Genomic DNA, 23,020 nt, shown 5'->3' with positions numbered 1-23,020 from the left:
GAGGCAGATGCTCTACCTCTACGCGGCCACTGTAATTTAATTAATATTTTTGAAAATGAAACAAGTTCAGTCTCTCATAACGGGCTGACAATTTCTGCTAATATTCATTATTCTGCTGCTGCACACGCTTTTGATTATTTTTCATGTTTCTTTCAATAATTAGCATTGCCAAGAACTTATGTATCCAATTGCCTGTTATAGATAATGAACTTGCCTAATTATTCTTATTGTTCACATGACCGTACTTCTTTGCTGCTTTTGCATAATAACCCTATTTATGTAATCATAGGAGGTCCCCCTGACAGTTTTTTTTTCAAAACTATGGGACCTCCTGCTGTAATACTATTCCCTTGTAACTTTAACATGACTGTTGCAATAAACTTGACCTGACTTTACTTGTTGACGATAGTTGCCGACTTCGAACAACTTTGCCCTGCTCACTGCCGAATGGTTGCCAGCTTTCAACAGACGTCGCGTCCCCAAATCTGAGTGCGGATGCTGGCACATACGAACTGCTCGAGCTAACTAATAAAAAAAATAACTATAATAAGAAAGCAAACGTAATAACAAAATGCTGGCAAGGCGAGGAATTTCGTTCGTCGCCAGTACATGAGGCTGCCAACTCACTATTTCTTGTTGCCAGTCGCTGCTTATCTGTTTGGACAACCAGAAGGCGCGTGCAAACCACACCGTACCAAGCGGTTTCAGCATATATGCAATTTTCTGACCGATCGCAACGACAGCCCACTTTTCACGAACCGACCGCGTGTGGTGCGGCGTTGGGCGGCTCGAGCGTAAATCGGCCCTTAATGCCATTTCGGACCTGCGGTCATGGCAAAAATACTGGAAAGTCAGGCGGCGAAGGCATTTTGCGTCCGAAATTTCAGTAACTAAGCTGTCAATAACAGAAATTATCGGTGCTGCGTGCCTGAGCACGTCTGCGCACAACTTTCCGCCAATTTTTCTTTCACGTGCGGCGCTGAGGAGTCTTTCCTATGCTCTTCCTCCATAGCAGGGTCAGAGGAATGCTGATCGGAGGCGCCGCCGGGTGATTTGGCGCGTTGCTGAGAGCATTGTCGGAACACAGTATGTTCGAAATAACCAACGCAAGTTCTTGCGAGTTCGAAATACCGGGCGTTTCCACCCATTGGAATACACATAAGTTTTACGGGACCGCAATTTGAACCGAATGGTCGAATTAAGCGTGTTCGAATTAACAAGATTCGTCTGTATAATGAAGTGCAATACAACCTCGTGGACAAAATTCCGCTATCTCCCGGCATGAACATTCGCAATGGAGAACACAAAAGATGATCCAATACAGATACGTTTCTCTTTTACCCGTTGATATGTTCCAGGAAAACATGATCTTTCAACACCAATGTTCAGTATATCACCAAACTGTGATCGTGTGATACATCTTTCGGCCGCAAGTTGCTGTTACAGCTTGATAAATAAAATGGAACCTTAGAAAGTATGGGCCGGAAGGATGTGGGAATGATGGCCAAACTACATTGCTGCGCTCTGTGATGATGGCGCACTGCGTTCAAGGCCTATAAACAGTGAAGGTAAATCTTATTTGCAAGCGTTGTTACCTCTCCGGTTCAAGCGGGAGTGTGAACGAGCGAAGGGATGAGACCCAAAACTGCGGTGAGGACATATTTCCCGTAAGTCTTTCCTGTGTATTCTTTTTTTCGCGACTATACGTGCCATACGCCGTAATATTGTCACATGACGTCAGTGGCAGTCAATTTCGTTCCTGCATGTATACAATGCTGTCGGTTGTGGCCTCCGAAGTAAATGCATGGACAGCACCGCTTTCAGTCTGTATGGAGCCCAATACGTTGAAATAATTGCCAGACACTTTTCTTCATGATAGCGCCGTTGTTAACGCATCCGACTGCCAAGATGAAATTGTTGCAGTTACACGAGTTTGAATCCTACTGCCACAGGTTGTATATATATATATATATATATATATATATATATATATATATATATATATATATATATATATATATATATATATATATGTATGTATATATATATATATATATATATATATATATATATATATATATATATATATATATATATATATATATATATATATATATATATATATATATATATGTTTGCGCTGTGACAACGGTGCGTTGCGGATAAGCAGGCAGCTTCGCGAGAAGAAAATAATTGAACAGCGATACTACTCAGTGATGGTAGTGACGATAGCTTTGTGGTTACTACAATGCACATTGAGTAGTTGGGTTGCAACCTTAGTCAGAATTCTGGTTAATGTTAAATTTATAGAGGACCACTGTTGAGTACTTGAGTGACTTCGATTGATGTGGCACTTCAAACCAAAAACTCTTCTAGCACAAAGTGAGGGAACCATTTCTTGCCTGATTTTGAAATGTCCACAAATGTACAACGATGAACACACAGTAATGTCATCACAGCTGACCCATGCAAAGGCGTGGTCATCAACTTCTCGATATCACAATTGGGTGTGCCTAGACGTATATGCACAGTCGTTACCACAATTCATTTCATTTGTACAATACAAATATCCCCACAATGGCTGAAATTACCCTCTTTCCAGTAAAATATGTATTGTACATACAGTTTGTGTTTTGCGTATATAGCAAGGCCTCCTGCTCATGCATCCATGTGCTGTCCTCAAACGATACCAGTATACCCATTGACATGAAACAATGCATCTCGATTTATTTATTTGATTGTTTACCTATTATTATTATCAGCATTGTTATTAGGGGCGGGGTGCATGAATCCTGCTTTACCTCCGCCGTGCGTCGGCTTGGAATTGCAGCTCCGGTATCAGACAAGGCTCATCTTTTGTATTATGGTAGCACGGGCACAAAAATACACGGAAACCTAGCCATATACAGCTTCGCTCTATCAACGTCGACAATGAATGTTCTCACCTTCAGTGCAATGGAATGGACGGATGGACGAGGCAAACGCAACTTTCTGGCACTTTACTGCTGTATGGCAGTGACGTTATCATGAAGACGTAAAGTTATGCCATCTTTCAGTAGCGTCAAATGACGAGTGCAAAGGGATTACCTTAGCCACACCGTCACACGTTGCCCTCTCACCGTCGTTCATGAGCACGCTGGCTTTTAAAAAGTAACGCGCGTGCGTATTAAGCTGTACAGAAAACGCAACCGCATTAGTATCAGAAAACACAACATTACGGTCTGTGCACCACTTCTTCGGTCCATGGACCTTTGCTGCCGACAGTAGCCCATCGACGTGCTTAGCCATGCAGCTCAAAGTGAGCGAATTGAGAAGCCGCAGTTTGCGAGCAACGGAGTCAGCCTTTGTCGACTGGTGAGCTTCCTCGTACGCCCCGTAATTTTCATTGAAGTTTGCGTTAAAAAAATTTGCACTAGTTCAGTCACGAAAATTGGTCATGCTATCCCTGTTACTTATCAAAAATACCTTCTGTTTCTCATAACACGAATTACGATGCAAGAAACATTTCAGTAGCATTTCTTTCTTGCTCTACAAGCTGCGAAGTTTCCCATCCTGCACTGAAGGGATGGTTGCCCTTTTCGCTTTAGCTTCGTGCTGTCGAAGTACTATGTGTTCATTACTCTGTTTCGTTAGTCTGTTTTTGTGTTTCGTTACTCTATGTGTTCATTACTGTTCGTACCTCTGTTTTCGTGAAGACTAGGAGTATTGTTAACCGAGATGCCTGGTCAGCACTTGGTCTTTCTGACTTCCTTTGTTGTCTTTAAATGCGTAGTATGAAAAAACGCATCTTCGTCTTGAAACAGCGTTCACAGAACTGAAGATTTCTGTTAATCAGAACCCTATTTCAGTGAAACAATTCAATTATTTTCCGCCTGAATGTGAGCTTGACAAATATTACGTTCCATTGATGACTGAAATGAAGAGCATGTATTATTACCTGAAGGTTGGGGTTGTTTGATCACAATAGCAGAGGAGCTTGACGGTGGTACAAGCACGTTCGATGCAACTGGTTGAACGATTCCCAAGGACGGGCCAACCTCGAGGAGCATATTTTCGCCTAAATCACACAAAAAAAGAAGATAACTCTTGCATTTACGATTTTCTGTTGTACTTCTTAAACGGTACTTCAGTTCCGACAAAGAGCATTATCAAACATCGAATAATGCATAACTAACTGTAATTTGCCCGTCTGAAGAACAAACGCCAGAAATTCTAGTGTTATCGTATCGCCATAAAGACAGAGAAAGTTTTGCATACAGCGGTGGCGGTGATGACTTGAACAGTGGCGCACACGGTGGCTCACCTCATCAAATAAGTACACATGCACACATTTACAATACGTACATATGGTGAGATTCAGGTGACCGTCCAATTCAATTTCGAATGATACTCGTTTTTGACAATTGTATTATGCTACGCTCCCGGACCGCAACGTCGACGGTTGGGAAAAGCGACCGCAACCCTCTTCGTCTCGGAATCGCTGAAGGCCATCTACCAGTCCTGTTGGCTCGACAGCTTCGGGTAATGGCGTGGAGTCGTGCGGCTGTCATCGCGAACCACAGACATCTTGGCATTTAATTTCTGTCGGGAATACCAACACTTCCACCGACAAACTACGATCAGCTACTTTGAACCAGTCAAAGGCTCTGCTGCCTGCTTCGCAATCGAAAAACATCTCAAGATGTTGCTTTCCGGGATTTGCTCCTTAGATATTCTGTGAGTTGTGTTATGGCTCATTGTCAAGCTATTATGATGTCCTTTATTTATTTATTTACTTAGTTTTAATTTTGCTCGAGTTGTGGTCACTATGTCTCTATAATATTGTATAACATGGTTACTATGTAATAGTATGCCTTATTCATTGTCTTGTAGTACACGTTCGATGATTCACTGTGCTGCCTGAACAACCAAAAAGCACGCTGTGCATAGGTTGGACAGGAAATGAAAACCTATGTACCAAATGAAGATGAATAAAATTTTTGATTTGATTTGATTTGATACTGTGACTTATGATGAGCAAAGCCAATGTGAATTCTAAACTATAGGCTACCACAAAGGGGATCACTCAAAGCATTTACTATCTTTTACGGTGTGCTTTGCTTCAACACCGCAGGTCCACAAATATCCATTACGAAACCCAAAATTATTACCCGCCCGAGTGAAAAGGCCTGTGCGCGAACGTGCCTACCACGTTCTCGTATGAAACAAGACACAATGCGGGACAACATTCAACAAATGCACGCCGAGCGACATCATACAGCCTTTGACGAGTCCCTGGGCGCCGGCCACTCGTATGTCCAGAAGGAAATAAGCTGTGACAAGTTTTCGCACTCGTGACTTCAAGCGCAACAATGTTACAAAGATGGACGCTTAACCACTTGCCCTCCAAAGTAGACGCTTTCAACCGTCTTTGAGATGTCCGATTCTGATGATCAATCAATTTGCATGGTGGCTACTGTCAGATAGAGACTAATAACCGTCAGGGTGTGAAGACAAGCTTCATTATGCCCGAGATACTCGACAATACTGAGGTGCTTGCTTTCGAATTAAGCTGAGCGCCTGCTGCGTTTCCTCGAACAATGAACACTGCTTGGTCAGGTATTTAGTGGCAGTCAATTCTCGTTTATTTACATGCCATAGCCTTGTTTTCTGCAACTCTTGAGCAGAATATTCAGCACCTACACGCCTTGCTTGATTCGATTCGTACTCTCACCGTGTCTTGAAAGTCATTAGTGCCATTTCTCATAGGACGAACTCAAACTTTAGGCCATGTTTTAGTTTCTAAAATATTCGACCACACTCCGTCAAATCTATGGCGGTTTCCGCCTTTACAACATCAATGAACAAAAGACACCTCCTCCGTTCTTTGAGGCTTTGCCTTTACTATAAGGGCTTCTTAGGGAGTGCGTTGGTTGGGGCTAACTTTTTAAGATAGCCGAAATTTTACACGGACGTAAAAAGAAGAAATGCCTTTTTTGGGGGATCAGCGTGAATAGGATGCTTTCTGCGAGCTCCATAAAAGTCTGCAAACAACTCCCATTTTTAGACACTAGAGAAAAATAGCATTTGGCGCCCGTGTGGCCAATCGCTAAATTGCGAACATGTTAGTACGGCCTATCCATTAGAGTCGCGACAGACACCCATCCTCAATGCTGGCTCGCCAATCTCGAGGATCCCTCTGGCTTTCTCCTATGTGGTGTATTCGCTTGCAATAATACGATACAACCCACCAAGTTTAGGGCCGGGCGCAAGCACACCGCTGCTGACGGCCTGTTGCGCCCTCCACTTCAAGCGTCGCCTCTATACGTCGGTGAAGGGGGTGCATTTCTATCCGCCATCAGAGCAACCATTCATTTTTTTACATGCATCTTCAGATAGCTATTGTACCGTGCATAGTCTTTTCACCTCAAATGTGCGAACCTATGCCTAGAAGATTGTCTGTATTTTTATGGGAGTCTGTATTCGAATATGCAGATTGTTGTAAGCTTTTATTTTTGGTGTGGTGGTATCGTATTATTGTACTTCCTCCGTTTACCTAATTCCTAGAACAACGGCACGTAAGCCGCATTGAATAAATAAATAAGGAAATGAACCTTTTCGAAATGAGTCAAATCAACCTACTAGAATTTGTTAAAAACGTGAACCTCTGTTGCCGGACTGAAATTCTAAGCTATCCAAGCTATTATTTGATATAATCTACGTGTCAGGTAGGGAAACCGCATAGCAAGAAGTAATGAAAACCTATGCGGAGTTTTTCACTAATATTTGCATTTCAACTTGCGATTTGGCACTTTTCAGCTTCAAACACTGAACTTGAGGAGGTTCTGGGCCGAAAGCTTCTTTGGAAACAACTTTTAAAATTGTTTTATGTGGTTTCGGTAGAAACGCCAATGTTGCATTGACAATTAGGTAAGCTGCATGCTTCATAAACGCTGGGAATAATATATAAAGATAGCAGGTTTGTCTTCTTGAAAGCATAAGCATCCTTCTTTGTATTCACTCGAGATTTTTTCTCTTGAGGACGAGTGAAGACAGTGACAAAATAAGTAAGCCAACTTGCAATAATACTCACATGCTGGCTCATTCACATTGCATCCAAAGAACTCCCCCATTGGATAGGTGGATTTAGTTTTGTATTTATCCATACGCCAGTGAGACGTGGTTCATTTTTCAATAAAATACGAACTGTGCACGTTGTTCGCTTGCGCTATTTAGCCCATTTCGTTGTGACACTTTTCTATAGGAAATTTGCTAGTTGTCGTTGCATATATACCTGCTGAATATATAGCATGCTGAAAAAAAACTAAATAAATAACTCCGACCACTCATCAGCTGGCTTGAGTGCTGTATGTTGGAGTATTCTGACGTTCAGCAGTACACTGTCGTCGTTTTTTTTTCCTCTGAGATGGCATCCTCTACAAATTGAGTTTAGATTTGAACTCAACCATGTGCCTCAATGTGCTGTGGTCCACGCTCAGTGAGGATACCCTGCGCGCCTACTACAACTAGACAGCCTCAAGTCATTTCGGTTTCACGCACACGCTTTCACGCATATGCCATATTTACTCAATGCCTACCCTTCCCCGTGGCTTCAAGCAATACGATAACACATCCCGAAACTGCTGGTATCAAGAGACCACGAGTGAGACCAGCTAGCTGATTGCACCTTGCTAACCACCCACAGCTCCCGCCTTGGCATACATCTGCTTGAACCGATCCCCATTCCAGGGCTGGTAACTACTAGATTCATACTGCGACGAAATACCCGATGCGCTACATTGAGACCTGGGCTTTCCCACGAGGTACTGCGAATGAAATTGCATCATTCCTTTCCTATGGCATCGTACTCCACCACGGTGCTTGAGCGATCGTTATAGCCGACCACGGCACAGCATCTACAGCGCAGATCACAGCAAATGTCATGTAGCTCTGAGGCACCGGTCACCGAAAAGCCACGGGTTACTATGCCAAAGCGGACAAGCCACAGACACACTAAACAAAGCCATAGCTGATATGCGTTCCCTGTTCGTTCTTGTCTATCGTCAAAACTGGGAACATGTTCTTCCATATGTTGATTTTGGCTATAGCACGGCCGTATAAGAGAGTACCAACTTTACCCTTTCCATCTGTTACATCGTCGGAAGGCTGTAACAACGTTTAATGCAATCCTCCCACGCACTCAATGTCCCACCCTTACAATGGATGCTTCCGACTTCGCTCAAACCATCGAAGCTCGTCAGCTTGCGGTGACGCATGCGTGTCCGCTATTAATGATGCAACCACGACCCCCAGTGCATTTTTTAAATGAGAGGTCACGTATCAGCCTGGGGTTGAAATATGGGTGTGGGCAGCAATCTTCCAACATTTTTATTCGGAGAAACTGCGTCGCTACTACGAGTCAGCGACGTCACATACGGGGTGCTTCCCGAATGAGAAGGTGTGATCAACTGTTCCCGCCAACCACGCCGATAAGCCGTTGTTCATGTCTCCAGGATGAAGCCGTAGCCCGCTGACACGCACCTCCGACCTGCTTCCCTCTGAGTCTGAATATGGCTCGTTTCTGCGCATATCAGTTGGACAGCGAGAATGTGCTTACAGTGAAGGCAGCAGTGCCAGGTTCCTCTAAACTACTGACATAAAATAAATTACTTTAAATAAGTATTCGGTGATAATAAGCAATGCTTATCATGCATGTTCGCTGATAGAAACGACGTCGACGAAACACTGTAACAACGCTACAAGGAAAGTTTGATAAGGATTAAACATCATCTGCAACGCCAGGCGATGTCTCTTGTGGTGGTGCGAACGTTAAATAGTGAACGTTTAACATTATTTACTACCATGTTCAGCATCTCATTTCTTGTGCTTTGCGACCAGTACGCTAACCACCGTATTCAGAGACGGTGGTTAGCGTACCGTCTGGACTGAACATGGTAGCGTTCCGTGGACTGAACATGGTAATGTCCATGTTCAGTCCATTTTGGACTTAATTTAAAGTAAGCCTGTTGTTAACGCGTCGATGGAAATGCAGTAGGCTTCTTTATCATGTTTACACAAGAAATCATTTAGATCAAGTGAAGCACGGGCTCCAAGTCAAAATTCATTTCTGAATACTGTGGTAAAGGCGTACATTGTTTTGTGCCCAAATATGTCTAAACAATGTCAGAAATTAGATTTCACATGAGGACTGTATGGTTAATCAACTATATCTAATGCTGGCAATGGTCGTAGATGAACCACAATATAAAAAAGTTGTGCTCACGATTTGCAATTTTTCAACATACAATTTCACGTTTATTGTTCTGGAGAAGGCACTTCTGCTTTATGAGTGTATGACATTTCACCAAGAAAGATAGTTCACGAAAAACGACTCACCAAGCACAACAGCCGCACTGGTGATTATTGCAAGGAGAACTCCGTGCATGCTTCATTCAAACACTCTTCATTGTTCCGCAACTACATATAATAAAATGGGGTGAGACTTGCAAAGCCCTGGTGAGTGACGCAATACAGACAGAAGTCATACAGAGGGCTAGGTTTCGTAAGTTCCATAAAATATTTGAAGCAGCCACATACACCATTATAACACACGAAAACATGTTCATTCAGTTGGGTAATTTCTAGCTTCACTCTTTAATTGTTTATCAGACGCACAACTCTGGAATGTATGACAGAGAATTACGTCATTATTCGACATCATATTCGGCGTTAGAACCTTTACTGTTTGAAGCAATGGACGCAAAGGCTGCCTATATATATATATATATATATATATATATATATATATATATATATATATATATATATATATATATATATATATATATATATATATATATATATATTATATATATATATATATATATATATATATATATATATATATATATATATATATATATATATATGTATTCTTGCGTTTTATTTATTTTCTTTAAGGGCCCAGAGTCCGGCATTACATAGGGGGGGGGGATGCAAGAATAAGAAACTTCACGGGGGGTATAAGCATGCGATCAAAACACACAATACAGAACACAGAACTGTTTTCAGCCTACAGGAGATACAGTGCATCTAGTAGTAGTATGGCGTAATGATTATATAAGGGAATAACAGAAGGTCGAACTACAACACTATTTAGAAAAATGCAATAAATACATCACAGTGATCAAAGGGAGTAGGGCGCTCAGTCAGGATAACATGGTATTTTAAAAAATATGAGCTGTTTTGGCAGGTTTGCTCATTACGGTAGTTTAGTGAAGCCGATTGGAACGAATATAATTCCTTAGTGTTGATAATTAATTGTGAAAAGGTGTTCCACTCATTTATTGATAAGACTAAAGATGAGTGAGTGAGTGAAGAAACATTGTTATGAATGCCTGCGGAACCGTTAGCTTCCCCTGTTAGGGAAGCGTCACCGTGACGCGGCCATGACGTCTTCGCGGCGTGTGCCGCCTCTACTTCGGCCCCGGCCGCACTACTCCCTTTCGTCGAGCGCGCCTGCCCCGCTTTTGGGGTGGCAGCCTCCTTACGGTTTCGCTCGGTCGTTGCCTTCCCAGGGCCGCCGAGATCTGCTGGATGGCCTGGGCTTGGACACCTTGATCATAGCACCTCGTTGCGGCCTCGAGCCGCGGCGGGATCGTTGTTATCGTTGCAGCTTCGTGCGGATTCTTAGCACAGTCCCAAAGGATCTGAGCTGTAGTGGCCCTTTATTTTCGGCACACACAACACAGGTCACTTACATAAACACTTGAACACACGTGCCTCATCAGCACCGGGGTGAATAACGACCCCGTTTGAAGTTGTCGATATAAAACCCCTTCCTTACGGGTCAAGCCCGGATGAGGTGGCGGCATCGTCCTTCGCTCTAGTCTGTACCACTTCACAATTTCGTTGTAGGAAGTCATTTTGTCCTTGGTGTCCCACCACCACAACGGGTCGACCACAGTTGCAGCGGAATGGTTGTTTAGTCCTCGCGCCACCGCGTTCGCCGTCTCGCTGTAGTTTGTGTTGCCGCGATCCGACACATCACGGCCCATGTGGGCCGGAAACCACTTTATCACGACACAACGATTTTCACTCGCGAGATCGACCGCACGCAACACACGTGTGGCTTCACCACACATCCTTGCTCTGGCGTAATTTCTCACTGCCATTCTAGAATCACAGAGCACAGTTGTGCAGTCGGGGTCGGTGAGGAGAAGGGCAACGGCCACCTCCTTGGCTGAATGCGCCCCTCGAGTCCGCACACTCGCCGCTGTTCTCGTTGCACCGGTCGATGCCCCGACGACTGCAGTGGAGAATGCCTTTCTCTCATGTGGATACTCTGCCGCGTCCAGAAACATGGCACCCCTGTCTTTGGCATGGAGATCGATGAGCGCCTTGGCCCTCGCCGCCCGCCGCTCTTTGTGAAACTCAGGGTTCATGTTTCTTGTTACCGGACATACCCGTAGCCGTCTACTAATTGCGTCCGGTACAGGCACTTCTGTATTTTCGGGCGCCGTTTCCTTAGGCCCCAGGCCTACGTCACGCAGCACTTGTCTGCCCGTTCTTGTTCCCGATAGCCGCGGGAGCTGAGCGGTCCTCTGCGCCTCGGCGATTTCCTCCAGGGTGTCACGCACTCCCAGTGCCAGGAACTTGTTGGTGCTTGTGCAGTCAAGAAGTCCGAGTGCAGCCTTGTACGCCGTGCGTATGAGCGTATTGATCTTATTTCGCTCGCCCTGCCTCCAGTTTTGGAAAACAGCAACGTATATGTAATGTGGCTTATAGCGAAGCATTCCACTAGCCGGGTGAGGCTTTCTTCCTTCATGCCCGCTGTTCTGTGTGACACCCTCTTGATGAGGCGGATGGCCGTAGTGACTTTGGCCGCGAGACGGTTGACCGTCTCGCCGTTGAATCGTTTGCGCTCAATCAGCATCCCCAGCACTCGGATCTTCTCGACAACCGGGATCGTGTGACCACCGCTCGTCTTGATATTTGTTGTCTCTTGCTCTCTCGCAGGTTCGTTGCCTTTCGTCTTCCTAGCTGCTCTTTTTGGAGGAATCGCCAAAAGCTCAGACTTGCTTGGGGAGCAGACGAGCCCAGACCCGCCCAGCTGCTCCTCGATAGCGTCAACCACCTCTCGCAATGTACTCTCGATGTGTCTGTCGCTTCCTCCTGGAAACCAGAGCGGTATGTCGTCGGCATAGATGGTTTGTCAGACCCGCGCGACTCGCGAGAGGCGCTCGGCCAACCCTATCATTACAAGGTTGAAAAATAATGGCGAGAAGACCGAGCCCTGGCGGGTTTTGACAATGCCGAACTTCTTCTTTTGGAGCCGAAGGTCACCGGCGATGATTTCGGTAGTCCGCTCCGTCAAAAAATCGTTCATGTCCGCATATATTCTCTTTCCCATGTTTAGCCGATACACCCGGGCCAGGTTCACAGAGTGTCTCACTTTGTCAAAAGCGCTATGCAGGTCCAAACCCAAGATGGCTCGCTTGTCTTTCGTGTTGAAAGTGTCATCGAGGATTTCATTTTTCAGTTCTATCATGGCGTCCTGAGTTCCGAGCGTGTTTCAGAACACGATGACAGTGTTTGGGTAGAGTCCCGAATCTTCCTGGTACCTCTGCCAACTGCTCATGAGTGCATGCTCCAACGCTTTGCCCGCACAGGACGTAAGCGAGATCGGCCGGTGGTTCTCAATGTTGGGTGGTTTTCCCGGCTTGGGAATCAAGATGGTCTTTGCTGCTTTCCACTGCCGGGGTAGTGACCCAGTTTGCCAGCAAGTTTTGAAGTATGCCGTGTTGTTCTCGATAGTCGCTTCGTTAAGATTTTTTAGCGCTATGTTCGTAACGCGGTCGGCACCAGCGGCGGAGTTGCTGTTGAGATCATGCAGGGCAACCCTTGCTTTCCATACTTCAATGCCTCGATCTAGCCACTTGTTTGCTTCGCCTAGGTAGTCCGGGTGCGTTTCTGTGGTAGTGACCGTCAGGTACTTGTAGATACGGCGTTTCTTCCCTTCGTTTTCCCCATGCAAGGTCAGCGCCCTGTGGATGATCTTGGCCAGGTTGTGGTGCTGATGAGTCTTGGTCGTGGTCGCATCCAAAAGATGACTCAGCATACTCCACGTCTTGCCGCAGTGCATCTGGCCGTTCGCGGCATTACAAACCTCATTCCATTGCTGAGTGCATAGCAGTCTGCTGTGGGACTCGATCTCGCGGTTGAGTTCAGCGACCTTCTTGCGTAGCTTTCTGTTTGTTCGCTGCGTCTTGCACTTTGACAGGATGGACTGCTTGGCTGCGATGAGGTGGGCCAGGCGGCTGTGCACCCTGTGGACACGCTCGTTCGTCTCAACTTCCTTGGTGGCCTTTTCTAGCTTGTTCTCAGTGGTCCACTCCTCAATGTCTGTAATTTCGGTCTGCTCCTCGGGTAACAATCCTCGAAACGCGTCCCATTCAGTAAATGTACGTTTCCGAAAGCTTCTGCCGTCTTCGTCGTTACCACCGAGCGGAACAGTGACCTCCACAATGTAATGGTCACTGCCCAATTCGTGGCCCGTGTTTCGTCATTCAAAGTCCGCCATACCACCGCCGTTACCCTTGACGAAAGTGAGATCGGGCGTTGTGTCTCGGGTGATCCAGTTGCCGATTCTTGTAGGGTATAATGGGTCGCTGATTAGATTTTCCATTAAGTCCCTGCCCTTTGCCATTGTTTTGGGGTAACCCCAGGCTTGATTAGGCGCATTAAAATCCCCGCAGATCACCAGCCTGTTGTCGGGCCCCGCGACGTTGAACGCTTTGTGTAACAGTGCTTTAAATTTCTGCTTTCCGTGTGACGGGCTACTGCACACGTTTATTAGAAAAATTCTTTCCTTCTGCTTTTTCCCGGTAACCACCTCTACCCTGGTATGCTCGACTGTGCATTTGCTCTACAGCTCGTGCTCGACGCACGTGATGCCTTTTCTCACCAAGGTGCAAACTCCCCTGCCCTTACTGCAGGCCGCGCGCCGGAGGCTTGGCGGGCTGGCGTGGGACCAGTAACCTGAGAGCTCGAATTCCTCAATGAGGGTCTCTTGCAACTTGATGATATCTTGCTTTCTTGATACTTGTTCTAATTGTTGCTGCAGTACAGCCTCTTCCCCAGCAAAACCATTGCAATTCCAATGGCAGGCTAGGAGGCCTTTCATTCCTATCCATGTTTGCTGAAAGTTAGCCATTTGTGTCGCCAAATTTTGTACTGTCGTAGTTAATAGCTGGCACGTGTGTTCAATTGCTATGACACGGTCGGTGATTGTAAAGGTGAGTGTAAATATTTTTTAGTCCATGCGAAGGGTGAATATACCTTGAGTTCGTGATCCATACAGGTGGAGATGTGGACTACTGAATGAATGAATTTGCGTGAATAGGCACTGTCACTGTAATAAACATTGCAAAAAAGGATAATCGGGAACATTTTCTGCGTATAACGGGAGGTAAAATGCTAAGGGTTCTCTTTATGGATGACAGACTGCGATAACGAGAATATGAGGATAAGACGCATGTAGCGGCTTTACTATGAATCAATTCCAGCATGTCAGTAAGGTATGTTAGAAGCATACCCTAATAATGGTTTAGTTAGCGAATTCAAGTTCTGAAGTCTGGTGCCGGAATCAGCAATGCCTTAGCGACGTTTTAGAACGCCAAAACTTTCGAAACCCTTTGCTAGTGAGTAGTTCCACATGATCATTGCATTTTAGATTGCAAGTGCACAGAACCAAGTAGTAATACAACCATACTGTTTCAACTACACAATTATTAATTAGGTACTCGCTAGGCAATAAATTGAGGTTCTGAACAAATTTAACTTGTTTACTTTTCTGCATGTTAATTTTCATTTGCCCACTGCTTCACCATTCTGAAAGAGTCGTTAAGACGGATTGAAGTGTGAAAGTGCCGTTTTGGTTTGCTGTTTTTTTATATATTACGCGGTCATCAGCAAACGGACGTATAGACTGCATGTTAGTCGATATATCATTTATGTAGATTAAAGATAACAGCAGTCCCAAAACTGATCTTTGTTGGACTCCAGACATTACATGCACGTGGTAAGATACGCAGTGATCGATTTTACCACTCTAAAGTCTGTTGGTTAGAAAGCCCTTAATCGAGATAAATGTTTTGTCATCTCGCTGTAGGCTACCTAGTTTTGTTAGCAGTCGTTGGTGACGGACGCCAGAATGCTTTAGAAAAGTCAATAAAATTTGCATCGATGAAAAATTACCCATTGATGGAGTTGAGTAAATCAGTTACTAGCTCAAACAACTAGGTGTTACATGATTGGTTCTTCTTAAAGCCTTCTTGGATTTCAAAAAGTAATTTATTAGATTGAGTGTGAGATATTATTTGACTGTATATGATATGCTTAAGTAGTTTGCAGCAAATAGATGTAAGAGAAATGGGATGGTAGTTATTAGCGAAGTGTTTGTCTCCAGATTAGAACGACAGAAAGCTCGGCTAGTTGGTAAGGATTTATAATGCAAAAAAGAGGTCAGGCGTGCAGACAGGACACAAGAGAAGAGAAGTGGATGGTGTTCGTCACTTCTCTACTCTTGTGTCCTGTCTGCACGCCTCATCTCTTTTTTGCATTATGTCTCCAGATGTTTGTCTCCAGGCAAGGAATTATATGCGCAATATTGGAGTACTCTGGAAGTCCAGTGTCTAGTGACTGTTGAAAGATTACTGATAAAATGTATGATGAATTATCTGAAGTTAACTTCAAAATTATTGCGCTAATACCACCGGCCCCAGGGGATGTTTTGCATGCAAGCCTCCTTATTGCGCGTGCTTCGCCTGTTTGTGTTATCGAGATAGATGGCAATTGGTGAGAAATTGCTTGCACTGGAAGCATCGTAGATTGTAGTGGCAGCGCGTGTGAGAAAACCGAAGCGAAATGCTGATTGCAATTTGCAGCAATTTCTTCTATCGATAGCAGGTCCGCATTTTCAGATTTCAGTTGTACGCTCGATAGCTTTTTATTCGGATTTATTACCCGCCAATATTTTACAGGGTCTGTGATCATCAGTTTAGGCAATCTACATTCAAGGTATTTGTTTTTAGCTTCACTGACTGAGGTCTCGGTAAACTTTGACATCTTTTTATAGTTTTTCCAGTCACTATGGGTAGTTGATGTGGAAGCTTTTCTCAACGCCCCTTTTTTCTTGTTAATAGTTCTGTTGGCATCCCGTGTGAACCAAAGATCGTCTGCTTTGAACAAAAGAATTAATTTTGGGTCACAGCAATCTTCAATTTTTTTAATTGTGTCGCTATATAGAGACCAACTGTGATTAAATGATCGGATTGCGAACTTGTGCAGGAATTCGGCCACAAACATGAGCACGGTCAAGTATTCTTCTCATTTCCTTTGTTTTGTTTGGTCGTGGTACCTCGCGAGCTAATGTAGTGCATCTCATCATTTTTGTCTGTACATAATCGTCAACATTCCCGATATTCCTGACGAGTGCTATCTGCGGCCCCACCCAATAAAAGCGTTCTGTGTGGTTCCGTTGTTTTCATTATATATATTGTAAAGGAGAGAGAAGACAATCAGCCGTCCGCGAGACCGCCTGTTTACTTCTGCCTCTTCTTTGCTCGCGCTCGCCGTCTGAGTGCCCGCGTCATCTCTTCGTCTTCGCAATATATACATATATCTTTGCGCTGTTCTGAAGACGTGTGAGTGACATTATTGTTAGCGGAGGAAGTTGCGGAAAGGGAAACAGGTGCAATTTCAGAGCGCACGGGCGAGCGAGAAAGTGCGTGGGCTTCGACGTGCTTGCATCCTGAGTGGTAAGCGAGGCGAATATCTTCTTGAAAACGTAGCGTCCAGTGTCCGCATCGACCCGACGGATCCTCTAATGAAGCCAGCCAATAGAGCGAATTGTGATCAGTGACGACATCAAACAAGTAACCACAAAAGTAAGGGCGAAATTTGTGCTACGCCCAAACAACTGCCAAGCGTTCATTTTCGGTAACCGAGTGTTTGCACTCTGTCTAAGTAAGGGCACGACTCGCATATGCAACTACGTACTCTTAGAACCCCGCTTTCGATGGGCAAATACGGCCACAAATCCGGTCCCACTCACATCCGCATGTATCTCGATTGGAGCGGTAGGGTTGAAGTGGCATATAATGGGCAGTGAACTCAGAAGATGACGCGATGTTGCGAAAGTCCGATCCTATCCTGGAAACCAACCAGACAGATAGCCATCACCGGTGAGCAGCTTCGTCTGTGGTGTCATTATGGATGTGGAGTTCTTCACAAAGCGCTGACACTATGCGCACCGACCAAGGAAGCTGCGAAGCGCTTTCACGGTGGTAGGTTTCGGTCATTCTGCAAGAGCACCAAGTTTTTGCGGATTGGGAAAGACGCCATCCTTCGAAATTGCGTGGCCCAGTTTGGTGAGTTTCTGAGCTCTGAACCAGCACTTCTTTGTGTTAGGCTGAAGTCTTGCGCGCATAAAGCAGCTCCATACTACGTAAAAGTAACGGATGTGACTGTTGTCGAAATCAGGGCAGACAACGACGACGTCATACAGGTAGCGCAGGCATGTCTTCCCTTTAAGGCCACACAAGACACTGTCTGACATCATTTCCAATGTTGCGGCGCATTACATAGGCCGAAGAGTACACCATTCAGTTCGGACAGCCCTTCGTGAGTTACCAAGGCGGTTTTCCGACAATCGGATGGTGCCAGAGGGACCTGTCAATAACGGCACTTTAAATCTAGTCATGAAAAGAATTCGGCGCCTTGCAAGCAGTCCAGGGCATCATCGATGCGGGTCAGAGGATACATATCTTTGCGCATAACTTTGGTTAATCGGTGGTAATCGGCGCAGAAGTGGATCAAACTCTCCTTTTTTCTTGACAAAAGCAGGCGACGACAATGGACTGCAGGACAGCTGAATGGTGTCTCGCTAAAGCATGTCGTCGAATCGTTCGGAGACCATACGACGCTCAAAAGTGGATACGCGGTAAGGGCACTGTCACAGAGGCGCTTTGGAGCCGGTATGAATCGGATGGCGAGCAGTGGGCGTTCGGCCTATTGATGTCTTCTGGCAATCAAATGATCTAGGAAACTAATGTATAATGAAACTAATGGAAGTTTATCGCGGTGTGCCTTTGCAGATTTGTCGTCGATGGCGGAGCCACAGATACATAAAAGTGGGCGATCAGGCGCACCAGTAGAATGTGTCAGGGCACTAAGTTCGAAGTTGTCCGCGTCGTCAAGGCACAAGAAAGAGGATACGTAGAATACCTGAAATGTACCCGTACACTCTCCGCAGAGCAATTACGGGGGAAGTGTAAATTAATTTATAACAAGCTAGGATGTAGCGCTATTGTGCATGTCACGAACGGCAAATGGAAACATGAGATTGACGCGGTGTTGAACAGCCTCCCAGGGTGTAAATATAACTATGGGATCATCAACACCGGCACAGGACGCGGGGTCAAGGGTGGCATGTTCGTTTCGTCGGAGAAAAACAGCTTTTCCAGCATAGGTTCAGACGACGCGCAACGCAACACAGAGAAAGCCACTTCGTCACGAGTACAGACAATAATAGCATGATGGCGAGACAGAAAATCCCTACCAAGGATGAAATCATGCGAACAGGCCGTTAGCGCAAGAAACTCAATGGAATACACAAAATCTTGAATGACGGCGGGTGCTGGGAAGGCGGCTGATGGCTGAGTGTGGTGTGCACTGGAGGTACGGACAAACAATCATTTTGATCGCGTAGTAACCTTCCTAAGCGAGAGGCAAAGTTTCGTATATCTCACTGAAACGGCTGCACCAGTCTGCACAAACGCAAAGGTACGAATGACATCCACAAAACTTCGATGAGGTTTGTCGGAGAAATTCGAGGATTAGAATTTTGTGACAAGGGCTCAGTTCGTGCCAAGGGAACTGCGGCGCCTAGTTTTTCACGTCAGAAGGGCAGGGTCGAAGGTGTACGGGTGACAGAGAGCGACGTCGGGGTGATGGGGATGGGCGGTTAGCTGAGGGCATTGCGTTCGGACACAAAGCATCGTTGTAGCCACGCTCCACCGTTAAAGCAGTTAGGATCGTAGGCAGACGGGCGCATGGCGTCAGCTTGAAAAGGGAGGCAATGGTGACAGTAGCGTGCAACATGTCTTGCATAACCACGAAAATAAATTATAAGGTCACTGTCCGCAGTGCCCCATGGATTAGAAAACCTGGGCATTGGTCGGCTGAACGGAAGTGGCGGCGGCCGAACTGGTGCCGACGCGGAAGAATAGGTTGGTTGGCGGAGCGACCCGGCATTGACAACTTGCGCGTACGCCAAGGGCGCAGACTCTAGCGGTCGCTGACGAGCGAAAGGCAAAGCGTCAGTGATCCCTTCCTGTAGCACTTGAATGTCTGGGGCCAGATATGCTGTCTGTGGTAGCTCGGGCATGCTCGATAAAAGAGAAAGCTCGCGGCCGACCTCCTTACGAATGAACCGCTTGATATGAATCAAGAGTGCATTCTGATCGCTCGGAGTCCAGGTCGATCTGCCAGTATCCTGACTGAAGGTCGGCTGAAGAATAACGCTGTGTAATACTGAATATTGATACTAATAATGATAAATAATGGGAGCGGGTTCACGTGTTTTGGTGATCTTGTTAAGTCGCCGGTAGTCCACGCAATATCTCCAGCTCTCGTCTTTCTTTTTAGCAAGAACCACAGAAAAAGCGCAATGGATGCAGGACGGCCGGAATATACCTTTGACGAGTATCTTGTTGACCCCCTTTTGTATGACGTGGCGCTCAGCTGAAGATACCCGGATTCGCCGTCGGTAGATCGGATGGACATCGCCAGTGATTATGTTGTGCTTGACAGCGCAGGTTTGACCCAGTGGACGGTCAAAAAGGTCAAAGACACAGAGAAGGCGAAGAAGAGTGTCAGAAGGATGGGGTATAAGGTGTGGAGTGATCATTTTCATCAGGTCACTAAGAGACAGAGTGGGTGCACAAGATGAAAGATCAGAGGTGTGCGAGTGAACATCTGGTGGAGACAAGCTCGAGATGACGAGGTCGTAGGAAGGCGTCAGCATGGCGAGGGAAATGCCCGGTGGAAGGACATCTGAGCACATCCCGAAATTCAGCACAGGAAGACAAGCAAGCTTGTCACGTAGGGTTATAAGAGTGTGTGGAATTCCAACACTGCGTCGACAAAACGGCAGTGAGTGGAGCCTACACATAGTTACTCTCAGGTATTGCTGCAGAGGGCGTACGAGAAATACAAATGACGGCTTGCGACGGCGTACGGGCGTGTTATGCAGAAGAGAGCGGTCTCTTAACCGGTCCGGGTTGATCAATTGCACTTGTTAGGCCAAGCTGTAGGGTACCAGCGGAACAAGCCATGAGGGCGGAGTGGGCTGGTAAAAAGTCAATACCAAGGATGGCATCATTGAAACAGCGGGCGAGGACGGTAACAAAACAGAAGCTTGGCGGCCAGTGACACGCGCTGTACATAGGCCAGCTGCGGGAGACGTACCACCATCGGCCACACGAACAGCACGGCATGGGGCAGGGGTCATAACTTCATCTAACTGCTGATGGAGGTGAGAGCCCATAACAGAACTATGGGCCCTGGTGTCGATCAAAGCTGGAACAGGCAGGTCATCCACTTGACCATCGTTCAGGTTGTGATTGCAAACTTGATGGCAGGTCGTAACAGTAGCCTCACCTAAAGGAGCTGCAGCCGTCAGTTTCCCGCAAGAAGATGCCGGGACTAGGACGGGAACGGGTAACTGCGTGGTGAAGGTAAATGAGAAGGTCGGCGTCATGGCGCGCGAGAGTGGCTGTACTGGGAGATGCTCGTAGTGCTTAAAGAATGCCATTCACGAAACCTTTTATTAAAGTGTTTTTCGTTGCCCATTATACCTGTATTTTTCCGCTCTTTTACTGTGCAAATATTTTTATTCACCACTCCTTCGTGTAATTCACTCGGGCCTTGGAAGTATTAAAAATAAATAAATAAATAAATAAATAAATAAATAAATAAATAAATAGCGTTCTCCGCAGGTTTTGCTGGCTCAACTGGTGTAGGTACCTGGTGCTGGCTTCCGGGAGGATCACGGAAGTTTCAGAAACTTGCTCGTGAAGGCAAGTGCCAAGGACTTCCACAATACCGTGAAACGTGTCCGACACGTCCACATCATAAGCAAATTGGCTTGTCGTCAGGCGTCCTCCATGCATTCGGATCGCGATAATTGGGAGTAGGACAGTGGCGATAGAAACGATTGAAGGTGGCCGAAGGGTAAATGTCAGGACGACTCGCAGGACAATTGGTTTTAATGTCTACGTTTGCCAGTTCTTGACGAACAACGGATTGTATACGCGGAATGGTCGGTTGGGGAACCTGGGCTCCCCTTGCATGAAATGTGCGGGCGATGCGCCTTTGATTTCGCGTCGAATGATTTTGGTAGTAGTCTATGACGTTGAAGGCTGAGTGGATGTACGAACCACCTCACACGCTGATGGGGATGAATTTGTGGGCAATTCGTCGGATTGTAGCTTGTTCGAAGTGTCGGCATTCAGCAATAATCGCGTTGACTGTCGAAGAGACTTTAGACACGGTCAGGTTAAACGCGTGGTCGCCAATTCATTTCAGTGCGTGCACGGCCTTGACGGCTTCTGCCATTTTGGCATCAACTTCTTAGCAAAAGGCCAGGGCATCGTGAATGTACGTCTCGTGCGACTCGGTAGGCGTCTACACACGCGAAGCAAGTTCATTCTTGGCGGCACGCTGGCAGCCTGCAGGATGGCCAAGCAACGCGCGAAGTTTCTTCTTCGATACGTTACAGCTTGGGAGCTCCTCTTCAATGTTATCGAACCAGACCTTCGCAGTTTCCTGTAGGTAATACATTACTTTCGTCAGTATCAAGGTCGGCCCCACCTGTAACCTGCGCTTACGCACTCATAGAGTCCAATCCATAGAGTCGATACCACCAGTATCAGCGGAATATTTGCAAACATCAAGGGGATTCAACGGAGCCGAACTTCGGTGAGCCGCAGTTTTAAGACCAACGAGAGCTCTATTCGTTCGGCCACGCCGACGGTAGGGTTAGCCCTAACGCCGAACGCTGGCGCGCGAGAGCTCGGCGACCCGCAAGCAGCCACCGTGTCTACGGTGAGCTGTGGGGGCGACCCAGCCCGGAACGCTACGATCGTGGAAAACCCAGGCACCATTGCCCACCAACCCACCGACACCGAAACCATGGAAGTTGTATCCGAGAGTCACCCGAGACCCCTGCCTGACGAGGCCTTGCCCGGGCCGTCTCCCATCCTCTCGGAGCAGCTCCACAATCAAGAATCCCAGTGGCAAAGGGTCGCTTCCCTCCATCGGAAACGCCGTCTGCAAAAACAACAATCCACTGGTGAGCAAGACCCAGTCGGGCAAACCCCGCCATCGAAAATCACACCGTTAGGGCTAGCTCTAAGCCAGGCGCCAGCCGCCGCCGCGAAAGCCACGTCGCAAGCTGCCTGCGAAGAGCGTGGAGCCGGAACACCTATTTCTGAAGACGCGTCTGCAAGGAGCAGGCCTCGCCGACGCGCGCCTCCACTCCTGCGCACTGACATGAAAATCATTATCCGACCGACCCCGGGCCTCATCGTTCGAAAACTACAGACCCACCAAGTGGCCAAGGCGATCGTACAAGCCACCGGAGGTGCGCCGACCTGCAAGGGGGATGACTTCATCGTCCGCCTGCGACACGGCTCGAACATCATCATCGTGAGCACCCCTCACGAGGCCACGGCGGCCACCCTCATGAAAATTATAAGCCTCACCTTTCACGGACGATCACATCCTGTGAAGGTGTATCTATCAACACCCGAGGGCCTGCTTAAAGGTGTCGTACACGGCATCGACGCAGGCACCGGCGAAGAAGAGCTTATGGCGAATCTTCGGGTCCGCACACACAGAGTCCGCATCGTGCGGGCCCGTATGCTCGGACAATCCCAGACAGCCGTACTCGACTTCGAGGGACCCCAGGTGCCTA

General features: G+C 46.5%; 1 long non-coding RNA gene across 4 annotated transcripts in view; it reads right to left on the bottom strand.

Moving 5' to 3' along the window:
• Positions 1–23,020, bottom strand: part of LOC139055367 (uncharacterized) — a 34,057-nt gene that overhangs the window by 3,565 nt on the left and 7,472 nt on the right. Inside the window, exons 3-5 of one of the 4 annotated variants that reach the window (XR_011511710.1) lie at positions 9,376–9,456; positions 8,416–8,560; positions 3,938–4,057 (exon numbers count right to left, since the gene is read on the bottom strand). This is a non-coding gene — a long non-coding RNA (uncharacterized lncRNA). Of the gene's footprint in view, positions 1–3,937; positions 4,058–8,415; positions 8,561–9,375; positions 9,493–23,020 lie in introns of all 4 variants that reach the window. The other 3 variants (XR_011511708.1, XR_011511709.1, XR_011511707.1) reach the window with 3 other exon arrangements.

The sequence above is a fragment of the Dermacentor albipictus genome, chromosome 2 (assembly GCF_038994185.2).
Source record: "Dermacentor albipictus isolate Rhodes 1998 colony chromosome 2, USDA_Dalb.pri_finalv2, whole genome shotgun sequence".
Lineage (NCBI taxonomy): Eukaryota > Metazoa > Arthropoda > Arachnida > Ixodida > Ixodidae > Dermacentor > Dermacentor albipictus.
Note: the sequence above shows the minus strand (reverse complement) of the source record. Positions and strands in the feature narration are given on the sequence as shown.